Consider the following 6,403-nt stretch of genomic DNA (forward strand, 5'->3'; position numbering starts at 1 on the left):
CCGCGGTCATCCACTCCAACCTTGTCCGATTTTGAGGCACCAGGCTCGGCCACCCTCCGAGCCTTTTCACTCCCTCTCCTGTTATGGTGCCTCCCTATTAACCTCTAGGTGGTTGCGCTCGTGACATCAAAAAGACCACTTTTTGCAGAGCAGTCACACTCGGAAAAAATTTCTTTCGTCAGGCAAAAGAACCAGAGTTTTCAGCGGTCATCCACTCCAACCTTGTCCGATTTTGAGGCACCAGGCTCGGCCACCCTCCGAGCCTTTTCACTCCCTCTCCTGTTATGGTGCCTCCCTATTAACCTCTAGGTGGTTGCGCTCGTGACATCAAAAAGACCACTTTTTGCAGAGCAGTCACACTCGGAAAAAAATTTCTTTCGTCTGGCAAAAGAACCAGAGTTTTCAGCGGTCATCCACTCCAACCTTGTCCGATTTTGAGGCACCAGGCTCGGCCACCCTCCGAGCCTTTTCACTCCCTCTCCTGTTATGGTGCCTCCCTATTAACCTCTAGGTGGTTGCGCTCGTGACATCAAAAAGACCACTTTTTGCAGAGCAGTCACACTCGGAAAAAATTTCTTTCGTCTGGCAAAAGAACCAGAGTTTTCAGCGGTCATCCACTCCAACCTTGTCCGACTTTGAGGCACCAGGCTCGGCCACCCTCCGAGCCTTTTCACTCCCTCTCCTGTTATGGTGCCTCCCTATTAACCTCTAGGTGGTTGCGCTCGTGACATCAAAAAGACCACTTTTTGAGGAGCAGTCACACTCGGAAAAAATTTCTTTCGTCTGGCAAAAGAACCAGAGTTTTCAGCGGTCATCCACTCCAACCTTGTCCGATTTTGAGGCACCAGGCTCGGCCACCCTCCGAGCCTTTTCACTCCCTCTCCTGTTATGGTGCCTCCCTATTAACCTCTAGGTGGTTGCGCTCGTGACATCAAAAAGACCACTTTTTGCAGAGCAGTCACACTCGGGAAAAATTTCTTTCGTCTGGCAAAAGAACCAGAGTTTTCAGCGGTCATCCACTCCAACCTTGTCCGATTTTGAGGCACCAGGCTCGGCCACCCTCCGAGCCTTTTCACTCCCTCTCCTGTTATGGTGCCTCCCTATTAACCTCTAGGTGGTTGCGCTCGTGACATCAAAAAGACCACTTTTTTCAGAGCAGTCACACTCGGGAAAAATTTCTTTCGTCTGGCAAAAGAACCAGAGTTATCAGCGGTCATCCACTCCAACCTTGTCCGACGTTGAGGCACCGATGTCGGCCAAGTTCTGAGCGTTCCACCACCGAATGCCACTGGTCCTCAACACAGCGGACTTCCAATCCAACCTTGTCCGACTTTGAGGCACCGAAGTCGGCCTCAGCCCGAGCCTTCCCCCGCCGACCTCACTGGAGCCCGCCATCCAGGGACCGGCGGAGGTCGCCCGCATGACCGCGGCAAAGTGTCTCAAAGTCGGGCACGACCGCTCGAGTCACCCGCCAACCCGGTCCGGGGCACCTCCAGGGACCGGCGGAGGTCGCCCGCATGACCGCGGCAAAGTGTCTCAAAGTCGGGCATGACCGCTCGAGTCACCCGCCAACCCGGTCCGGGGCACCTCCAGGGACCGGCGGAGGACGCCCGCATGACCGCGACAAAGTGTCTCAAAGTCGGGCACGACCGCTCGAGTCACCCGCCAACCCGGTCCGGGGCACCTCCAGGGACCGGCGGAGGACGCCCGCATGACCGCGACAAAGTGTCTCAAAGTCGGGCATGACCGCTCGAGTCACCCGCCAACCCGGTCCGGGGCACCTCCAGGGACCGGCGGAGGACGCCCGCATGACCGCGACAAAGTGTCTCAAAGTCGGGCATGACCGCTCGAGTCACCCGCCAACCCGGTCCGGGGCACCTCCAGGGACCGGCGGAGGACGCCCGCATGACCGCGACAAAGTGTCTCAAAGTCGGGCACGACCGCTCGAGTCACCCGCCAACCCGGTCCGGGGCACCTCCAGGGACCGGCGGAGGACGCCCGCATGACCGCGACAAAGTGTCTCAAAGTCGGGCACGACCGTTCGAGTCACCCGCCAACCCGGTCCGGGGAACCTCCGGGGACCGGCGGAGGTCGCTCGCATGACCGCGACAAAGTGTCTCAAAGTCGGGCACGACCGCTCGAGTCACCCGCCAACCCGGTCCGGGGCACCTCCAGGGACCGGCGGAGGACGCCCGCATGACCGCGACAAAGTGTCTCAAAGTCGGGCATGACCGTTCGAGTCACCCGCCAACCCGGTCCGGGGCACCTCCAGGGACCGGCGGAGGAGGCCCGCATGACCGCGACAAAGTGTCTCAAAGTCGGGCATGACCGCTCGAGTCACCCGCCAACCCGGTCCGGGGCACCTCCGGGGACCGGCGGAGGACGCCCGCATGACCGCGACAAAGTGTCTCAAAGTCGGGCACGACCGCTCGAGTCACCCGCCAACCCGGTCCGGGGCACCTCCAGGGACCGGCGGAGGACGCCCGCATGACCGCGACAAAGTGTCTCAAAGTCGGGCACGACCGCTCGAGTCACCCGCCAACCCGGTCCGGGGCACCTCCAGGGACCGGCGGAGGACGCCCGCATGACCGCGACAAAGTGTCTCAAAGTCGGGCATGACCGCTCGAGTCACCCGCCAACCCGGTCCGGGGCACCTCCGGGGACCGGCGGAGGACGCCCGCATGACCGCGACAAAGTGTCTCAAAGTCGGGCACGACCGCTCGAGTCACCCGCCAACCCGGTCCGGGGCACCTCCGGGGAGCAGTGGAGGTCGCTCGCATGACCGCGACAAAGTGTCTCAAAGTCGGGCATGACCGCTCGAGTCGCCCGCCATCCCGGTCCGGAGCTCAACACTTTGTCGTTTTTTCCACTCCCTCCCCATTAACCTCTAGGTGGTTGCGCTCGTGACATCAAAAAGACCACTTTTTGCAGAGCAGTCACACTCGGAAAAAATTCGTTTCGTCTGGCAAAAGAACCAGAGTTCTCAGCGGGCTTCCAGTCCAACCTTGTCCGATTTTGAGGCACCAGGCTCGGCCACAGTCCGAGCCCATTCACTCCCTCCCCTGTTGTACTCGCTCCCTATTAACCTCTAGGTGGTTGCGCTCGTGACATCAAAAAGACCACTTTTTGAGGAGCAGTCACACTTAGGAAAAATCCGTTTGCGCTCACACCATCCCTCCCCATTAACCTCTAGGTGGTTGCGCTCGTGACATCAAAAAGACCACTTTTTGAGGAGCAGTCACACTTAGGAAAAATCCGTTTGCGCTCACACCATCCCTCCCCATTAACCTCTAGGTGGTTGCGCTCGTGACATCAAAAAGACCACTTTTTGAGGAGCAGTCAGACACCGAGGTTTTCTGGATTTATGTCCGTTTTCCTGGTTCTCTGACTCGGGCACCTTGTGACCGACATCCCCCCCTTCCCTGGTTCTATTTTGCCGATACTTTGGTGAGTTTTCTACCCGCAAACCAAGCCCCCCAAGCCCGCCGCCTGGTGGGGGAGCATGCCGCCTGGCCCGGTTCTATTTTAGGTCACTTTGGTGAGTTTTCTACCCGCAAACCAAGCCCCCCAAGCCCGCCGCCTGGTGGGGGAAGAGGCCCCCTGGTCCCGGTTCTATTTTAGGACACTTTGGTGAGTTTTCTACCCGCAAACCAAGCCCCCCAAGCCCGCCGCCTGGTGGGGGAAGATGCCCCCTGGTCCCGGTTCTATTTTAGGACACTTTGGTGAGTTTTCTACCCGCAAACCAAGCCCCCCAAGCCCGCCGCCTGGTGGGGGAAGATGCCCCCTGGTCCCGGTTCTATTTTAGGACACTTTGGTGAGTTTTCTACCCGCAAACCAAGCCCCCCAAGCCCGCCGCCTGGTGGGGGAACATGCCCCCTGGTCCCGGTTCTATTTTAGGACACTTTGGTGAGTTTTCTACCCGCAAACCAAGCCCCCCAAGCCCGCCGCCTGGTGGGGGAACATGCCGCCTAGCCCGGTTCTATTTTAGGTCACTTTGGTGAGTTTTCTACCCGCAAACCAAGCCCCCCAAGCCCGCCGCCTGGTGGGGGAAGAGGCCCCCTGGTCCCGGTTCTATTTTAGGACACTTTGGTGAGTTTTCTACCCGCAAACCAAGCCCCCCAAGCCCGCCGCCTGGTGGGGGAACATGCCCCCTGGTCCTGGTTCTATTTTAGGACACTTTGGTGAGTTTTCTACCCGCAAACCAAGCCCCCCAAGCCCGCCGCCTGGTGGGGGAGCATGCCCCCTGGTCCCGGTTCTATTTTAGGACACTTTGGTGAGTTTTCTACCCGGAAACCAAGCCCCCCAAGCCCGCCACCTGGTGGGGGAAGAGGCCCCCTGGTCCCGGTTCTATTTTAGGACACTTTGGTGAGTTTTCTACCCACACTGCAGGTCCCCAAATGCCGCCATCTGGTGGGGGAACATGCCGCCTGCACCGGTTCTATTTTAAGTCACTTTGGTGAGTTTTCTGCCCACACTACGGGTCCCCAAATGCCGCCATCTGGTGGGGGAACATGCCGCCTGCACCGGTTCTATTTTAAGTCACTTTGGTGCGTTTTCTGCCCACACTACGGCTCCCCAAATGCCGCCATCTGGTGGGGGAACATGCCGCCTGCACCGGTTCTATTTTAAGTCACTTTGGTGAGTTTTCTGCCCACACTACGGGTCCCCAAATGCCGCCATCTGGTGGGGGAACATGCCGCCTGCACCGGTTCTATTTTAAGTCACTTTGGTGAGTTTTCTGCCCACACTACGGCTCCCCAAATGCCGCCATCTGGTGGGGGAACATGCCGCCTGCACCGGTTCTATTTTAAGTCACTTTGGTGAGTTTTCTGCCCACACTACGGCTCCCCAAATGCCGCCATCTGGTGGGGGAACATGCCGCCTGCACCGGTTCTATTTTAAGTCACTTTGGTGAGTTTTCTACCCACACTACGGGTCCCCAAATGCCGCCATCTGGTGGGGGAACATGCCGCCTGCACCGGTTCTATTTTAAGTCACTTTGGTGAGTTTTCTACCCACACTACGGGTCCCCAAATGCCGCCATCTGGTGGGGGAACATGCCGCCTGCACCGGTTCTATTTTAAGTCACTTTGGTGAGTTTTCTGCCCACACTACGGGTCCCCAAATGCCGCCATCTGGTGGGGGAACATGCCGCCTGCACCGGTTCTATTTTAAGTCACTTTGGTGAGTTTTCTGCCCACACTACGGGTCCCCAAATGCCGCCACCTGGTGGGGGAACTGCCGCCTAGTCCCGGTTCTATTTTAGGTCACTTTTCTCACTTTCTGACCCACAAATAATGCCCCAAATGCCGCCGCCTGGTGGGGGGAACTGCCGCCTAGTCCCGGTTCTATTTTAGGTCACTTTTCTCACTTTCTGACCCACAAATAATGCCCCAAATGCCGCCGCCTGGTGGGGGGAACTGCCGCCTAGTCCCGGTTCTATTTTAGGTCACTTTTCTCACTTTCTGACCCACAAATAATGCCCCAAATGCCGCCGCCTGGTGGGGGGAACTGCCGCCTAGTCCCGGTTCTATTTTAGGTCACTTTTCTCACTTTCTGACCCACAAATAATGCCCCAAATGCCGCCGCCTGGTGGGGGGAACTGCCGCCTAGTCCCGGTTCTATTTTAGGTCACTTTTCTCACTTTCTGACCCACAAATAATGCCCCAAATGCCGCCGCCTGGTGGGGGGAACTGCCGCCTAGTCCCGGTTCTATTTTAGGTCACTTTTCTCACTTTCTGACCCACAAATAATGCCCCAAATGCCGCCGCCTGGTGGGGGGAACTGCCGCCTAGTCCCGGTTCTATTTTAGGTCACTTTTCTCACTTTCTGACCCACAAATAATGCCCCAAATGCCGCCGCCTGGTGGGGGGAACTGCCGCCTAGTCCCGGTTCTATTTTAGGTCACTTTTCTCACTTTCTGACCCACAAATAATGCCCCAAATGCCGCCGCCTGGTGGGGGGAACTGCCGCCTAGTCCCGGTTCTATTTTAGGTCACTTTTCTCACTTTCTGACCCACAAATAATGCCCCAAATGCCGCCGCCTGGTGGGGGGAACTGCCGCCTAGTCCCGGTTCTATTTTAGGTCACTTTTCTCACTTTCTGACCCACAAATAATGCCCCAAATGCCGCCGCCTGGTGGGGGGAACTGCCGCCTAGTCCCGGTTCTATTTTAGGTCACTTTTCTCACTTTCTGACCCACAAATAATGCCCCAAATGCCGCCGCCTGGTGGGGGGAACTGCCGCCTAGTCCCGGTTCTATTTTAGGTCACTTTTCTCACTTTCTTACCCACAAATAATGCCCCAAATGCCGCCGCCTGGTGGGGGGAACTGCCGCCTAGTCCCGGTTCTATTTTAGGTCACTTTTCTCACTTTTCTACCCACAAATAATGGCAAAAAAAAA

The sequence above is a fragment of the Callionymus lyra genome, unplaced genomic scaffold (assembly GCF_982586985.1).
Source record: "Callionymus lyra unplaced genomic scaffold, fCalLyr1.hap1.1 HAP1_SCAFFOLD_63, whole genome shotgun sequence".
Lineage (NCBI taxonomy): Eukaryota > Metazoa > Chordata > Actinopteri > Syngnathiformes > Callionymidae > Callionymus > Callionymus lyra.